Raw genomic sequence first — 19,240 nt, forward strand, 5'->3', positions numbered from 1 at the left:
ACGGAGTAAGCTAGCTGAAGAATTTTATAATAGTTTAAGTTTGAAAGTTTGTAAGAATGTTTTATGTTCAGATGTAAGTTTAACTAGTTGGGTTTTTGAACGTTTGTAATATAAGTGTGGTTGTGGCTTGTGTGCATAATTTAACCTGTTGCGATCCGTGGATGAAGGGAAGTAGGGTCACTGCATTTATTATTATTATTATTATCATAAGCAGATATATATATGGTGTGTGTGTGTTTGTTGTGAACCCCAAACTTCTGACCCAGGTTTGGAGGGCGTCTCAGGTTTGGTATCAGAGTTACAGATTATAAGTCACTGACACAAGCCTAGATTGTCGGGAATGGGTAAAGGGTTAGGGTTAGAGGTAAAGAAATAGAAAGATAGAATGTCGAGAGGTTGAGTGCGACTGTATAGTAGATGTTAGTCTAATTCGTAAGGTGATTCGAGATTCTTTTTTGATATGATTCTAGATAGCAGTGATGGAAGATCTTATCATTCCAGTACCATCTAATCCTTCTGAGCCTTTAGTTAGAGGACCTTCATCTGATCCACGCCTTGTTCTTCCACCGGTGTTAGCTAAACTACCTCCTGCTGTGTCGGCTATACCACTGCAAGCTATTCCACCCCCTGGTATGAGGCCACATATCTGAGGACCCCCACTTGTTAGTTCTAATTCTACTGGGCATTTAGTTGCAGGTTTACCATTTTAGTCTACCCCACACCATGTTCCTTACTATCGGTATGAGGCTATTATTTTGGAGCGAGAGGCCCTGTTGACATAGATTCGAGAGCTACATCACATTGTAAGGACTATAGATGTTGACAAGAGTGCGAGGGAGATTCGAGAGGAGATTCATGTGACTCGGAAGGTTCTTGAGGCTAGAGTGCATGGGGCTACTTGTGAGTATACAGGCCATGGTGCTCTTATGGGCTGGGCCATAGAGGTCATGGAGGATCTTGCGAGGCTTGGTGGACCAGAGTTTCCCTGGATCTAGAGACACAAATGCAGAGACAGAGTTGTTATGGTAGCTTTTATATGTACATTAGTGTGTAGTTTGTATCAGCAAATTTTTGATTTGTATAGATATAGACTAGACATCCTGAGTAGCGTGTATGCTTGTTGTACCCTTTTGTTTTTGCTAAAGCGTTTTCACGCTTGTACTACGAAAAATTTGATATATAAATCAATACCTTTTCTTTTCCAACATTGTCATTTACATTACCGCACCTGTTTTATCTTACTTTATTTATCGCACTAGTTATAAATTCTTGTGATACCATGTACCCTATCCCATTAACTGTTTATATTCTGTAAAGAAGCATGCAATTTACTTAGTTTAACTATTACAAATGTTTTAAAAAAAGAGATATTTTTGTTTTACAAAAACTTTTCATAAAAAGGATTTGATTTAAAGGCTAAATAAGTTATTTGATTCTTAATAGAAAATGCCTCCCAGAAGAAATACACGTTCTACCAACCAGAATGAAGAAACCAATAACAAAAATAACAACAACCAAGACAACAATAACCAGAATGCAAATCCAGGTCCCATAGACCCAACATTAGCCCAGATTATCCTCTTGGATCAACAAATAATTAACGTGACTCAATAGCAGCAAAGACAGACCAATCCTCAGGTAACTTTTAAGACTTTTCAGGCGGTGAATCCACCGAAATTCAAGGGTTCATTAGATCTGATTGAAGCGAGAGTTTGGTTAAAAGAGATAGAGAAGTCATTTGCTTTGGTTAAGGTGAAAGAGGAATAGAAAGTTGAGTTTGCAACTTACTATTTGAAGAATAAAGCCACCTACTGGTGGGAAACTGTTAAGACATTGGAAGGTATGGATGTTATTACTTGGGAAAGATTCAAGGAGTTATTTCTAGAGAAGTATTTTCCTCCGTTTGTTCAAGATCAAATGAAATTGAAGTTTCTAGAGATAAAGCAGGGAAATATGTCAATAGCGGACTATGAAAGTAAGTTCGAGGAATTGTCAAGGTTTGTACCATCATATATGGATACTGATAGGAAGAAAGCTAAAAGATTCCAACAAGGTCTTAAGCCATGGATCAGAGGGAAGGTAGCTATCTTTGAATTGGACACGTATACGGGAGTTGTGCAGAAGGATATGATTGTAGAGACGGAAATTGAAATGTCACAAAAGGAGAAGGAAATTAAGAAGAGAAAGTTTGAAGGAAATGAAGGTCAGTCAAAAGCAGAGAAGTTTCCAAATTTCAACCAGAAGAAAGGAAATTTTCAGCCATAGAGAAATTTCAATTTTTAGAAGCAAAATTGTAACGCCCCCAACTCCGGGGTTAAGGGATTTGGTCGTCACTATGAAACCTCAATCCAAATTAACCTGTTTAATCAAAATGCAAATTCCGGCGGAAGATATTTAGCATCTATGACCCCAAACTAATCCAAGATCTTTTAAGGTTACAGTTCTAGAAATAAGAATTCCAAATTCCACAAATAATTTTTCACTTTCTTTTACTTTTTCTTAAAACTCTTTTCAACAGATTCCAAAACTAAAAACTTAACCCGCTAGTATAACTTCAAAAAGAAGTATACTACGCCCAAATACAATACACAACTATAATATAATATAATATAAACAACTTTACACAATAGAACTTACACTAGTCCGCAAACCCTGGACCAACCACCTTCTAAAAGCTTCTTCTTTACTTCCTTGAATTACGCGGCTAAATAGCGCAAGCTAATCCTCACTGGAGGTTAAATTTAAAACAGGCAAGTATGAGCGGAAGAAATGCTTAGCAAGTTCATTATAACATATATGAGGTTTTTTTGATATAAAACTGACATCTACACCAGAGCTGAACATTTAAAACATAATTGCTGAATCAGAAAATATATTAAAAAATCAAATAGTTGTTTTTCAACTGTATTCAAAATTTTTTGGATAATTTTGAGCGAAATGATTCAGCAATACTTTGAATCTTGAGGAGAATAAAACTCATAAAACAGTATTTACGAAAATATCGTAAACAACAATAAAATGAAATAATGATTATGAAGTGGATCATAAACTCATTCAAAACTCAACTCTTGATATTAATATTCATTTTGATGTCATGTCAAATTAGATACCAATACGAGCTTTGATGCTAACAACCTACCCGTGCTAAAATATGGAAGTCAACATCAATCATCTGCATTAATACCACCTTTAATATTTAACAACAACTTAAGTATCAACATCAATCAGAAACCGAATTAAAAATGTATTCCATATTTCATCGAAAACAAAAACACTGGATAAATCATTTAGTATATGATTGTCAAAAATAATATGATAATTTAAATTGGAATCTTTCACCGACGGACGTACTATCACATGATGATCAGCCCGTGTGATAGCACAAGGTCATGATTCATAGAAACATGTCCCCAAAATACGAGTACTCAAACAAAAGGCAATATATCTGCCTGTGGCATAAAATGTGTCATAATATTTCATATAACACTTAGCAATAACCCTCTGCTGGACCGTCCGACCGGGTCGCTTACGCAGTCATCCAATCTTAAAACCTTTTATTGAAAATGGGTCATAATAGTTGACAACAAAAATAATTTTATTCCCCCATTTACTTGGGTAGGAATACTCGCAACCAAATCATTTTCTCAAAATCTAAAATATTTATAAATCCGGTAATTTGATAAGTAAAAACATTTAACTATTCCGAATATAGAATAACAGAGAGTACTTGCATGATAACATTTAATTCAGCAAGATATGTAAAGCATTTAACTATTCTGGAATTAGAACAGCGTAGAAAATTTGCATAACAGGATTTAAAATAAATATCACCTAAATGATAACTGATGATAGGGATACTTGCATAATATGATTTGAAATAAATGTCACTTGAACGATAAGTGAAGTCAGAGGTACTTGCCTTTGAGATTTAGCAGTTAGTCACACTCGCAAAGACGCATCTATTCTGACATTGTGTCTCAAAACATCTCTGTCTTTCTATTCAACACTTTACTGATATGCTGCTCCTGCGATTGCTAGAAGCCAGATATCCAATACCATTTCATCTCACTCTTTATGCAACGTCTTGTCCTGATCAACTCGAACGATCCACATCTATAATTAAAAGATATAACTTTAATCATCTAAACAATAATCACTCGACGAATTACGTGTCCACACCCTATCATCTACCCATATGATAGCCCACAAATAATTATAATAGTCAAACAGAAGAATTCTGACTTACATACGCACGTAATTCATATAGCACTTAAACACATAATTCATATCACACATGCCTCGGTTCGTCAAAAGGTTCGACTCAATACTTTTAAAAATGAAATCAGGTCAAAAATATGATTTATCGATCAAAAATCGACTTAGAATGATTCGTAAAACAAGCGACATTTCGAAACAAAAGAATTTGGATCTCAAAAGTATTTTTAATTAAAGCGGAATATTTTTCCGAGTGTAGAGGTGTTCGTGTCGTATTAAACGGACGAATGGTTTATTTAATATGAATTTTTGAACATTTTTCGGAATTAAAACAGGTCTCCGAATCGTTTTATAATTAAATAATGTGACAACCAGTAAATATTTGAATTTTTTTATAAATGCGATATATATATTTCTAAATATTCTGTGTTATAAGGCCGACTATGCGAATTCGTTATATATTGTGTATAATTTTGTCATATGTCATTGCGAGTGTTGCTGGAATATTTTAAGCGTGTAAATTTCGTACGCGAGTAAGATTTTCGCTACGCGATTATGTTGTGCATATGTTGTGTAGTTGATGATTTCATAAACAAAACATCTAAGTAGATTTTACTTAGTGAAATTATGTAGCACTCGACGGATAAGAATTATAGTCCCGACGGATAACTCATTATAGTCCCGACGGATGATTAACTTATTATCCATCGAGTGAGTAGCTTATGTAGTAATAAGTTTGTAGCACAGTTATGTATGCACCTTTGTATAGAATCTGTAGTAGCATATAAGTCATGTTGACTTTAACTAGATATGCTGAATAGGTTAATTAATTGTACATAATTGATGTCTTGTAATTCTGCATAAGTGAAATAGAGTCAAGTGCCAAAAGAGCTACCGACGGATGATTAACAAAGCCATCGACGGATGATCAAATGACTATCAACGGATGTTTAATATAGCAGTCGACGGATGATCAATTAAACCATCAACGGATGTTCTGAAAGTCGATGGATGATCATATGAAGAATTCAAATAGCAGTTGAACAGTGAAAGCTGACACACAGCCGTCGAGATGTATACAAACACACTGTGAAAGCCCATTAACTGGGTAATAGAGGACGAAAAGCAGCAAAGCTTAAGACTGTTAGATTTTATACTTGTTCAGTCTTTTTGACTTTGTAATCTTGGTATTATATAAACCAAGAGAGTAGCAAATAGAAAAATAACTGAGATAGCTTAGAAACACAAAAACAGAGAAATCTTTGTAAGCATAATCTTTAGCATTTCCTGTATTCTCAGAAGTTCCATTTGTAAGCAGCCGTGAACATTTATGCACACAGAGTCCTCTCGATATATTATATACATCTCTGGTGGAATTGTTTAGATCCACCAGAAAGTTTTTAAAGACTCTTGTTTTTTTAATTACTTATGTTTTGATTCAATCAAGTTTACTTTCCGCATTGTGCTAATCGAAACATATATATCTATAATCGAGTTGAACATTTTTATTTCAAGAAAAAGGTTCAAGAATTCCATTCAACCCCCCTTCTGTAATTCTTGCTATATTGTTAAGGGACTAACAATTGGTATCAGAGCAAGCTCTTAATCTACAAAGAGTTTAAAGATTAAAACAATTCAGCAAGATGAACAAGAAAGATGTTGGAGTCAAGATTTCTTTTCTTGATAAAGATAATTACCATCATTGGAAGGTAAAGATGCATCTTCATATGCTTTCTCAAGATGAGGCCTATGTAGACTGCATAGAAAGAGGCCCTCATGTTCCAATGAGAGCTGCAACAGGAAACGAGCCATTTGTTTTAAAGCCAAGGCATGAATGGTCTGATCCTCACATTGAACAAGTCAGGAAAGATAAAAAGGCCATGAACATTCCGTTCAATGGTGTTGATGCAGATATGTTTGATAACATCATCAACTGCAAAATGGCCAAGGAAGTTTGGGACACAATACAGATAATTTGTGATGGCACTGAGCAAGTAAGAGAAAATAAAATGCAGCTCCTGATTCAGCAATATGAGCATTTTTACAATGAAGAAAGTGAGTCACTCACTGACATTTTTAGTAGATTCCAAAAACTACTAAATGCTCATAAGTTGCATGGAAGAGTCTATCAGACTAAAGACTCCAATCTGAAATTTCTCAGATCTCTTCCAAAGGAATGGAAACCAATGACAGTCTCATTGAGAAACTCACAAGATTATAAGGAGTTTACTTCGGAGAGACTGTATGGCATTCTTAAGACCTATAAGCTTGAGATAGAGCAGGATGAAAGAATGGAGAGAGGAAAGAAGAAAGGAGGATCCATTGCACTAGTTTCTGATCTGGAAAAGGAGAAGGAAGTGAAGATGGAAGCTGTAGAATCAACTTCAAAGGTCTGTGAGAATAAGGGTAAGGGGCTAGCTGAAAGTGAAGATTCATTGAGCCAAGATGACATGGAGGACATTGATGAGCACCTAGCATCTCTTTCAAGAAGATTTTCCAAGCTCAAGTTCAAGAAGAACTTTGGAGCAGCCAAGCCAAATAGAAACATGGTGGATAAGTCAAAATTCAAATGTTTCAAATGTGGCTTGGCAGGGCATTTTGCAAATGAGTGTAGAAAGTCAGATTCCAATAAGAAAAGGTTTGAGCCTGTGGATTATAAGAAAAAATACTTTGATCTACTCAAACAAAAGGAAAGGGCTTTCATTACACAAGAGAATGACTGGGCAGCAGATGGTTTGGATGAAGATGAAGATGTAAGCTATGTTAATCTAGCCCTAATGGCCAAGTCTGATGAAACAGAGACAAGTTTCTCAAGCAATCAGGTAATCACTACAAACCTTGCACATTTATCTAAAGCTGTGTAATGATGCCATAAATGACATGTCTACAGAATTGTATCATTTGCGTGTTACACTTAAGTCTCTCACTAAAGAAAATGCTAAAATCAAAGAAAACAACTTGTTTTTAAGTGAGAGGAATAATGTGCTTGAGTCTCAGTTTGTTGAGTTTGAGAAACTAAAAATTGAGTGTAAGATTGCCAAGGAGGAATTAACTGAGTCCTTGAAAAAGGAAGAAATTTTAAAGAAGCAGCTCGAGCGTGAACAAGAGGTGATTAAAGCATGGAAAACATCCAGGGATGTTCATGCTCAAATCACCAAAGTTCAAGGAATTGAGTCTTTTTGTGATGAAGCCTAGAAAAAGAATAAAGAGAAACTAGAACCTATTTTGGTAGATGGGTTGCTGACAGATGTAGACTCGACGGATGATGAGGACTATCCGTCGGATAAAAAAAAGTGTTATCCGTCGAATGATAAAAATCATCATCCGTCGGCTATAAGCAAACCCATTAGCAAAGCCAAATTAATCAAGCTAAATGATAAGTATGGTTCTGTTTCCAAGAACTTTGTTTCAGGAGAGTCAAGTCAAGCTAAGAAAGGGAAAAAGGCTAATGTTGGTCACATGACTGTCAAACAGTTAAGTGACAGACTTGAGAAAATAGAGGTAAAAATAGAGACTAAAAAGAAAAACAATAGGAATGGTAAAGTAGGGATTAACAAACACAATAACTACACACCTGATAAATATGCTCCTAGAAAAATCTGTGTCAAGTGTGGTAGTGTAAATCATTTATCTATTAATTGCAAATCTGCCATGCCTACTCCCATGTCTGTTCAGCCTCAATTTCCTAACATGAATGTCATGCCTCCCATGCCTGTTACTGCTATGCCTACACAGAATATGAATGCACAGTTTGCTAGTATGCCATTTGCACGTAATCCATATTATGTTGCATACAATATGCCTCAAATGCCATTTAGCATGCCTTACTGGAATAACATGTTTTCACCAAGCATGCCATTTCCTGTTAGCCATAACATGCGTGATAATTTTGTTGCATTTAGTGGTTTCAAAGGTACAACCCAATTGACTAAGGAAGAATCTGAAATTCCTAAGTCAAATGAGATAAAACATAAGAAACAGAAGAAGAAAGTTAACAAGGCAGGACCCAAGGAAACTTGAGTACCAAAATTAACTTGATTTGATTTTGATGTGTGCGGGGAAACAGAAAGAATCTTTGGTACTTGGATAGTGGCTGTTCAAGACACATGACTGGTGATTCTACCCTGCTCACAGAGTTTAAGGAGAGAGCTGGCCCAAGTATTACTTTTGGAGATGACAGCAAGGGTTATATTGTGGGATATGGCTTGATTTCAAAGGATAATGTCATCATTGAAGAGGTTGCCTTAGTGGATGGTCTCAAACACAATCTGTTGAGTATCAGCCAGCTTTGTGATAAAGGCAACTCAGTAACCTTCAATAAAGAAGCATGTGTTGTGACTAACAATTAAAACAACAAAGTGGTTCTCACTGGTGTGAGAAGAGGAAATGTATACCTAGTTGACTTCAACTCAACTAAAGCAGAATCTGTAACTTGTCTTCTCAGTAAAGCAAGTCAAGATGATAGTTGGCTATGGCACAAGAAGCTACCCCATTTAAACTTCAAGACCATGAATGAGCTGGTAAAGAAAGAACTAGTAAGAGGCATTCCTCTAGTGGAGTTTACAAAGGATGGACTGTGTGATGCCTGCCAAAAAGGGAAGCAGATCAAAGCATCATTCAGGAAGAAACTTGATTCAACAATTGAAGAGCCTCTGCAACTGCTTCACATGGATTTGTTTGGACCAGTCAATGTATTGTCAATTTCAAAGAAAAGATTTTGCCTAGTAATTGTAGATGATTTCTCAAAGTTCTCTTGGACATATTTCCTAAAGTCTAAAGATGAGGCTAGTGAAATCATCATCAATAACATAAGGCAAGCTAAAAATCATCCTGATTTAAAAGTTAGAAGAATCAGGAGTGACAATGGAACTGAGTTCAAGAACTATGTCATGAGAGCATTTTGTGAGGAAAATGGAACCTTACATGAGTTCTCAGCAGCAAGGACTCCACAACAAAATGGAGTAGTGGAAAGGAAGAACATATCACTTATTGAAGCTGCAAGGACAATGCTTGAAGAATCAAAATTACCAACATATTTCTGGGCTGAAGCTGTAAACACTGCATGCTACACTCAGAACATCTCTCTGATTAATTAAGCAAGATGCATGACTCCTTATCAATTGTTCAAGAAAAAGAAGCCAACTCTAAACTTTCTTCATGTCTTTGGCTGTAAATGCTATATTCTGAGAAATCAAAATGGGAAGTTTGATGCTAAAGCAGATGAAGGAATTTTTGTTGGATATGTTGTTGGTAAAGCATATAGAGTCTACAATCTTAGAACCAACATTGTTGTGGAATCTATACATGTTGTGTTTGATGATAAAAAGATTGAAGGACTGAAAGATGGAGATTACCATGAGCGCCTCAAATTCAACAATGTTGAGATGGTCAGTGATGGAAGTGATGATGAAAGTGATCAAGAAACAGTGTCTAAGGATAATGCAGACAAATCTGCCACCAATGAAGCACAAAACTCAACATCCGTCGAGTTACAAAATGCTTCATCCGTCGGAAGGCAATCTGTGTTATCCGTCGGTAGACAACCTGCCTCATCCGTCGGTACTCAAGATTCACCATCCGTCGGGTTATCAAAAGGAGCAGGAAGTCAAGGCAGATCACCCATAGAAAGTACCCCTTTCTTAAATCAAAGATCCACAAACTCAGGGGGAGTTTCTAGCAATCAAAACTCAATCACACATCAAGACAACATTGAGGTCTCTTCATCTAGAGCTAATCTACCTCAACCAAGGAAATGGACAAAAGATCACCTCTTTGAATTGATTATTGGTGATGTTTCTTCTAGAGTTCAAACCAGGAGAGCAACTCAAGAAGAATGTCTATACAGCAGCTTTCTGTCAAAGGAAGAACCAAAGAAGGTAGAAGAAGCCTTGTTAGATCCTGATTGGATTTTAGCTATGCAGGAGGAGCTAAACCAATTTGAAAGGAATAAAGTATGGAAGCTGGTACCCAAGCCTAAAGGAAAGAATCCAATAGACACCAAATGGGTATTCAGAAACAAGATGGATGAAAATGGCATAGTAGTAAGGAACAAAGCCAGATTGGTTGCTAAAGGCTCTTGCCAGCAAGAAGGAATAGATTTTGATGAAACATTTGCTCCTGTTGCAAGACTTGAAGCCATCAGAATCTTCTTAGCCTATGCAGCCCATGCCAATTTCAAGGTCTATCAAATGGATGTCAAAAGTGCCTTTCTGAATGGAGATTTGGTGGAAGAAGTGTATGTTAGTCAACCTCCTGGCTTTGAAGATCTAAATTTTCCGGAGTATGTCTATTATCTACTGAAAGCACTTTATGGACTGAAGCAAGCACCTAGAGCCTGGTATGACACTTTATCAAAGTTCCTTTTGGAAAATCACTTCACAAGAGATTATGCAGGTTGCAGAATTGACAGAAAAAGTACAACAGGAACTTGTCAATTTCTAGGAAACAAGCTTGTCTCCTGGTTCAGTAAAAAGCAAAATTCAGTTTCTACTTCTACAGCTGAAGCTGAATATATTGCTGCTGGCAGTTGTTGTGCACAGATTTTATGGATGAAAAATCAATTGCTAGACTATGGTTTGCAAGTTGAGAAGATTCATATTTTCTGTGATAACACAAGTGCAATTGCCATCACTGAAAATCCAGTGCAACATTCAAGGACAAAGCACATAGATATCAAGTATCATTTTATAAGGGAACATGTAATGAATGGTACTGTAGAGTTACATTTTGTTCCAAGTGAGAAGCAACTTGCAGATATTTTTACCAAGCCCCTGGATGAATCCACCTTTTCTAGGTTGGTAAGTGAGTTAGGTATGCTTAATTACTCTTGAATCTATCTGAGTTATTTTGCAAGTTGATATGTAGCCAGAAATCTAACTGATTTTTAGTCATGAGTGAAATTTTGGCTAAGTCAAAATTTGCATCTCGACGGATGACCATTATCCATCGAGTTGAGTCATCCGTCGATGTACTATGTGCAAATAAAAATCAATTACTTTTCTGGAATCTTTTAAAACTCGACGGATAACTGTTTATCCTCATCCGTCGAAGTGTCTAAATCTTAACCGTTAATTCCATGAACATTATCCATCGAGTATACTTACAGTTTGTAAGCATTACACGACGGATAATGGGTGGAATTTTTACAGTTTATTTTTAAAACGGCTAATTTAGGCAACTTCTATTGGGTAATTTACTTTTCTTTATTATTTTCATTCATTGTTTTTGAGATAGTATAAAAGCTTATTTCATTCTAATTATTTTCTTTTATCATTCTCAAATTCAACTGCTTTCATTTTATTCTCTCTCAAGAAAATATCCTTTTTCTCTTCAAGCTCTCATTCTCTAACAATGACACCTGTAGTAAAGATCATGTCTCAGACTGGGTTCATTTATGAGAAGAACAACTTCACTGCTTTAGTCAATAAGGGTATTCCGCAATCAGAAGACTATCACAAAATGATGGACTTCGTGAAGAACTGTAAATTAAGTTATGCCATGCTTGAATCACCCACAGTTTACTGTGAAGTTGTTGAAGAGATGTGGACCACTGCAATCTACAACTCTACTGACAAAACCATCACTCTAACTATCAAAGGTAATGAGTTCTATATAAATAGTGATGTGATAAAAGCATGTTTCAAAATTCCTGATGATAATGTAACTTCACCACACACTGACACTGATATTATCAATATGCTTAATTCCATGCATTATGCACTTCCTACTACTAAGCTAAGTGATATTAGAAGATTAGGTCTTAGGAAGGAGTGGAGTTTCATATGTGATGTTGTGACTAAAGTTTTCTCTGGAAAAATCAGTAACTTTGACTCTGTGAATATTTCCATGCTTAACATGCTATACATGCTAGTTACAGATAAATTTTACAATTTCAGTGACCTTGTCTTGTATGAGTTAGGTTTTAAACTAGGTGAGTTAGCCAAAAGGGGAAAGAATGTATATTATGCTAGATTTTTTATGCTATTGGCTAACCATCTTTGTCAAGAGATTGTACTTGAGAACCCAAACAACAAATTAGCTTGTTGGGTTCAAGAGAGAAGAATCATTGCAGATTTGAACAGAGCCAACCATCATAGGGATGTGCCAATGTTCTACTTTCCTGTAATGTAGACACCTCAGGTAAGTGAGGTAAGTTCATCCATACCCTCAACTATTCCAATCTCCTCAATTTCTTTGAGTTCAGGAGTAGCTATGGCAACTATGACAATGACCAAACAGTTGCCTACCAAAGCTGCCAAAACAACTGTAATTTCTAAATCCAAGTCAAAGAAAACCCCCTCCGGTATCTCTCAAAAGGTACCAGTTGAAAAATCTACCAAAGCCAAAGAGGGGAGTGTGAAGGAGGGTCAGTTAGGTGAGGGAAGGGGTGAACATCAAAGAAACCCCAAGGATAAGGTTGGAGAGTTGAGTGAATCCCAGCCTAGCCACACTGCAGTTTCCCAACAAACTGCAGTGCTTAAAAAGGACAAAAGCTCACTTCTAGTTGCATCCTCCCAAAAGGATGTGGCTATTGAACAAAGCTTTCAGCCAAGAGCACAGACCAAAAGGGTTAGGGACACAAGCTCACCCCAAACTTACACAAGAAAGAAGAAATCCAAAACAACTGGGGATGTACAGGGCACACACACAGTGCAAACTGGTGCTAAAGACACAGTCCCTGCACTTTCTCAAATTCAGATTGATGTGGCTCCAATAAATATGGAGTCACCGCCAAAATCTCTTATTATAGAAACCTCTGAAACACCATACTCACCAACAAACTCTCTGGAAGTAGATATGATAAACACTTCAATTCCTGATTCCCCTTCTTTAACTCTGTTGGGGAAGCCAAAATCTAGTGCAAGTGAGCATCATCTTTTAGATGATTTGTTGGCTCACTTGCCAATTCTTTCAGATACTATTGTGACATATGTGCCTCAAATAACTTCAATCAACACAGAGTCAACAAAAGTTTCTCTTCCCACCTCATTCATTTCTACTCTCTCGATGGATATTGCTCATCCGTCGAGTAGTGATTGTGTCCCGACGGATAAGCTTAACAGCAGTTATCCGTCGGATAGCTTTACCACTCACCCGATGGATATCACTTATCCGTCGAATGTCTCTGCACAATTTCAAACATCAATTATTTCTAGTGCAGAAGATTTAGTGGTAAGACAGTCACTCTTAGGACTGAGAGAGGAGAGTGCTTTGAGTGAGAGGCTGGGTTGCTCTCAGGTAAAAGGAGAGGAAAAGAGTGAATCTTAGCAATCCATTTATTCAGGATTGGTAAAAGTGAGTGAGAGGAGTCCCACCTTAGTAGGTGAAGGTGAGGGTGTGAGGGTGAGGAGCTAGGGTGAGACCCTGATGCAGCAAAAGAGAGATTATGAGAGAAAGGCAGGTACAGGAGAAATAAGGATGGATCCAGCCATTGCTAGTGAGTCAATGATTGTGGATGATGCTGAAAAGGGAAGACAATTTCAGCAACATTACAAAGCTGAAATTGATAACATTTCCTTGGATGCTGACACTTTTACTCATCCTGTGTCAGCCTATTAATTATTGGCTGCTCAGGGCAATGTGGAGGCAGAACAGACCTTGAATCTAGTACACACCTCAGAATCTCTTCAAAGAGATAAAGCTGCTGTCAATAGGATGCCTTCTCAAGCTGGTGAGCCATCTGAAGAATTTGGAGTAAATTCTAATGATGATGACTCTGTTTCTTTGGATGGAAGCATGAACTTAGGGGGAGATGAAGGCCCAAGTTCTGTTTTAAATTTACCTGGATGGGCATGGACAAAGGAATTTACACCGGGACAATTTGATGTGTCTTTGGTCAAGCAAGTGGTGGCTATTTAAAAGGCCCTTCAGGAGACTTCAGATGCTGGTACCAAGGCTATTCTTCAAGCTCACCTAGACTCTCTACATCTCATGAAGATCCAACACTTAAGACAGAATATGAGTGTAGATGAACTAAAAAGAGACATAGCTGACTTGAAGACATACAATTCTGAGAAGCTGGATTCAGTAATGCCATATGGTACCATGCAAGATCTACTACTAAGATTGAGGAGAAAATCAGACTCTGAAAAGAAGCTAGCCAAGCTGGAAAACAGAGTTCAAGTTATTGAGAATTCAGTGGCTATCCTTCTTCAAAATCAACAGACTCAGACAAATATTCTCATTCAACTAGCTAAAGCACAAGGCCTAACTCCTCAACTTGATGATAATAAAAAGGGGGAGAGAGAATCAAGTAAGGGGGAGAAAGGACCAACTGAGGGGGAGAAACTTCAAGTACAAATCAGCAAAGTAATTGTACCTTCAATTACAATCTCCAAGCCAACAGTTGCAGATGGTATAGATCTAATTAAAGCAGCAGCAACAAATTTGAAAGTTGCTGAAAAAGGAAAGTTGAGTTTGATCAACTAGAATAAGATTGATGAGGAGATACAGAAAAAGTTTGAACTAGTCAAGGAGCCAGTTCAGTCAGCCATCCATCACTCTCATGTCAAGCCAATCAGTGTGAATGAGATGAGCATGAACTATCTGGAAAAAGGACAATCTTCCTGCATCAAGTCTATAAAGGCTGAAACAATTCTTAAACCAAGGGCAAATTATCCAAAGTCATCTTGGAAGAACCCTATGGACACTGTGTATGAGACACCCAAGCCTGATGAAAAGAAGCTTTTATCAAGATCTATTGTCTTCTATAAAGATCCAGCTGATTCAGCTTCAAAAAGGAGAATTGCTAAGATATTCAGAAATGGAAAGGAAATTTGTGTGGTAGCTGGACATCCACAGTTTGGTCAAGCAAAGAAAGAAGAAAAAGCCAGGTTAAAGCATGAAAAGAGGCAAGCTGCTCTAGATGTAAGGAAGTCTAAACAAAAGAAAGAACAGATTGCTATCTTGGCCAAGCTACAGGCTGTGAATTCTTCTCAACAAATTCCCTCTCAAACATCTGAAGCTGCTGAATCAAAGAAGAAGATTGAAGAACAGAAGAAATCCCCAAGGAAGAAAGAACTGGCTAGAAGAACAAAAAGGAAACTGGATGTTGTTGACAAGGAATTGGAAGATCAATTTCCTAAGGAATCCACACCAGCTACAACTCAAACTTCAAAGCCCTCTATGGTATTTGAAGACATAAGGGTGGTGGATCCCTACAGGAACATACATGGTGAACCTATTGTGCCAAAGGATGAGCCAATAGAGTGGGATAACATACCAATTCCTGACTTCAACTTACCAATCCTTAGCAAGCCAAAAAGGACAAAGTCAAGGGCAGTCAAGAAAGTGAAGCTGTCACCTCTCAAATCCAAGTCAGTAGTTAAAGCTCAACCAAAGGTCAACAGGGGAGACTACTTGTACTTGTGTGACATCAAAGAATTTTCAGATCTAAATCTTTATCTGGATGAACTGGATGAAGTAAGGGCAATTGATGCATACAGAAACCTACCTGAAAGGTTGGTGTTCAAGTACAAAGGAGGAAGGGAGATTCAGTGGCCACTTCACAGGATTCTTCAAGAAAGCCAAGCTGTGCTGATTAAAGTCTATTCATCCTTCAAGAAAAACTTTGGGTTCAATGTAACTGCAAGAAGACTAGTATTGAAGAAGATTGAAGAGCTAAGGAGTGTTAGAGCTAAAGATGCACTCCCAAAGACTCTAATCATCCCATACACAGGGAGAAGAGTACATCTAAGGCCCTACTGGCTGATGGTATTCATGGATGACAAGGGTGTGAGAAGATTCTTCAGATTAGAATACCAACTGAGTATCTCTAGCAATGAGACTCTCTTGGAAATGCAAGAAAAGCTAGATCTCTCAGAATCTGATGAACTAGAATTCCACAGGCAGCTCCAGAATCAAATTGAAGAAAATAACAGAAAGCTTGGAAGAAGATCCAGACCTTCAAGGAACTAGAAAAATCTGCTCAGGCTAGAGGAGCATCTTGAATTGACTGTGAGCCAAACCTTGCACATTTTAATTAATTGAAGCACTTTCAGTTTATCTACTTATCTTTAAAGATATATGTTCATGATGTTTTGTTATCATCAAGTATCTCTTAATTTATGGCTACAATTCCAGTAGACATAAATTGGGGGAGATTGTTGTGCATATGTTGTGTACTTGATGATTTCATAAACAAAACATCTAAGTAGATTTTACTTGGTGAAATTATGTAGCACTCGACGGATAAGAATTATAGTCCCGACGGATAACTCATTATAGTCCCGACGGATGATTAACTTATTATCCATCGAGTGAGTAGCTTATGTAATAATAAGTTTGTAGCACAGTTATGTATGCACCTTTGTATAGAATCTGTAGTAGCATATAAGTCATGTTGACTTTAACTAGATATGCAGAATAGGTTGATTAATTGTACATAATTGATGTCTTGTAATTCTGCATAAGTGAAATAGAGTCAAGTGCCAAAAGAGCTACCGACGGATGATTAACAAAGCCATCGAGGGATGATCAAATGACTATCATCGGATGTTTAATATAGCAATCGACGGATGATCAATTAAACCATCAATGGATGTTCTGAAAGTCGACTGATGATCATATGAAGAATTCAAACAGCAGTTGAACAGTGAAAGCTGACACACAGCCGTCGAGATGTATACAAACACACTGTGGAAGCCCATTAACTGGGTAATAGATGACGAAAAGCAGCAAAGCTTAAGACTGTTAGATTTTATATTTGTTCAGTCTTTTTGACTTTATAATCTTGGTATTATATAAACCAAGAGAGTAGCAAATAGAAAAATAACTGAGACAACTGAGAAACACAAAAACAGAGAAATCTTTGTAAGCATAATCTTTAGCATTTCCTGTATTCTCAGAAGTTCCATTTGTAAGCAGCTGTGAGCATTTTTGCACACAGAGTCCTCTCGATATATTATATATATCTCTGGTGGAATTGTTTAGATCCACCAGAAAATTTTTAAAGACTCTTTTTTTTTTAATTACTTATGTTTTGATTCAATCAAGTTTACATTCCGCATTGTGCTAATCAAAACATATATATCTATAATCGAGTTGAACATTTTTATTTCAAGAAAAAGGTTCAAGAATTCCATTCAACCCCCCTTCTGTAATTCTTGCTATATTGTTAAGGGACTAACAGATTAGTAAATAATAGAGATTTTTCGCGATTTAGTAATTTTCGAATAGTTGCGATCAGGCGATAAATTTTTATTTTAGTATTGTGGGATACAATCAATTTACTTGCAATTATTTGTATGATTTATAATGTGTTAATTATATTTTTTTCATGATTTATTTGTTAATATAATAATCTTAGAAAAATTATTTAATATAAAATTTTGTTTGAAATTTTTAAAACAATTTTATTAAATTTCTAAAATCTCATAGTATTTATGGTATTTATTTGGTGATTTATTGATTTGTATTTTAATTACTAAAAATCATTCTTTTAAATTTTACTTTTATTAGGTATCGAATTACAAGCATACCCTTGCATACAATTTTCACTCAAATACGGGTCAAGGATAGGATTGTCCTTTCACTCCCCACTAACTCTCTTTTACCAAGAAAAAGACCAATAAAACCTTGCATGCAAAAGTTGGCTATTAGTGGATGAAGGACAAATTAGTAAGTCAACTTACACTACCATTTTAATGGGATAAAAACAAACATATACACTCCACTCACCTCATTTCTTCACCAACACCTCACTTCACTCTCTTCTCTCCTTTCCCCCTCTCTCGGCCGCGCCTACACCCCCTCCCCTCTCATTTTTTTCTTCTTCATTTCTTCATCTTCTTGCATCTTTCAACTCCTCTAAGCAAATAATAATTTCATTTGGTTCTATATCATCATTCAAGGTTAGTTTCTTAGTTTCATGTAGTTAAAGCCAAAGGTTTAACTTTGATTCTTGTAAATCTAGAGTTGAACTAATTGTGGCTTATAAAATTTGAGCAAGAAATGGTCTTGATGAAGTGTTATGCTTCTACTTTCAAGCCATAATCTTGGCCTCAAGCATTCGGCAATGACTCCAAGGACTCGAATGGGTTTTTGTGCTTTATGTGTTAGTTTTATTTGATTTCAAAAAGAAAGAAGCTTTGCATGTGACTTTTAAAGAACCTATTTTCTTTTAAAATATGTTTTCACAAAGTTTCTATCCTTGCATGCCATGATTTTTACACTAAAAGTTGAAGTTAATGCTTGCATGTCGTAGTATAAGTGATATTTCGAACAAATGTGCTATGTGACTTGAATTTGAGTTTTTGTGCAATGCATGCCACGGTTTTTGCTCTAAAATTCTAGTATGCTATGTGCCTTGATAAATTATAATCAAATCTAGTAGCCATCAAGTTTATACCATGTATTTTATGTTCCGATTTTTGCTTAAAAATAGTATATATAAAAATCTCCCTTGTTATGCTCTTTATGTTTTGCCTTGGTACTTGATTTTTATGGCTAGGTTTATGCTCCTATCTCCCATAAATTGATAGTCCGTAGGGTTGTGCATGTTATAGGTTAGGTTTTTTGGTTTGATTGTGGATTTTGTTGTTGAAATGGGAGTTAAGGTGGAAGGAGGTACACTAGGCACTAAGTAGCAGATTTTTCCACCCTAAGTATAGGCTGTTTTAGGTAAGTTTTGGTAAGGACTTTCTATTCTCAAGTTTACTGGAGTTAGTAATTGAGTTATACTTGAGTCCAGTAGCCTTGGTTCAACAAGAAACTTGCATTTAGGTAGGTGCACACCCCCATAACCGAGAGCAACTCAGAACAGGGCAGGGCTGGGTAAACTTGAACTTTGGTCGATTATAACCATGCATTAGGCTAGGCCTTCATGGGGTCTTGGCTTAAATAAGTATAATGCATCCCTAGGAAGCTTAAAAAACCTTTAGAATTAAAAATTGAATAAGAAAAGTGGGTTTTATGTAAGTAAAAACAGAGCAGATTGAATTCTAGTAGGGGCTGGGCAGAGTCAACTTTGGGCAGAAGCCTAGAGAGGCCTAGGTGAGTCCTTGGCCTGAAACCAAGTCTGAGAGTT

This window comes from Apium graveolens, chromosome 7 (genome assembly GCF_009905375.1).
Source record: "Apium graveolens cultivar Ventura chromosome 7, ASM990537v1, whole genome shotgun sequence".
NCBI classification, from domain to species: Eukaryota; Viridiplantae; Streptophyta; class Magnoliopsida; order Apiales; family Apiaceae; genus Apium; species Apium graveolens.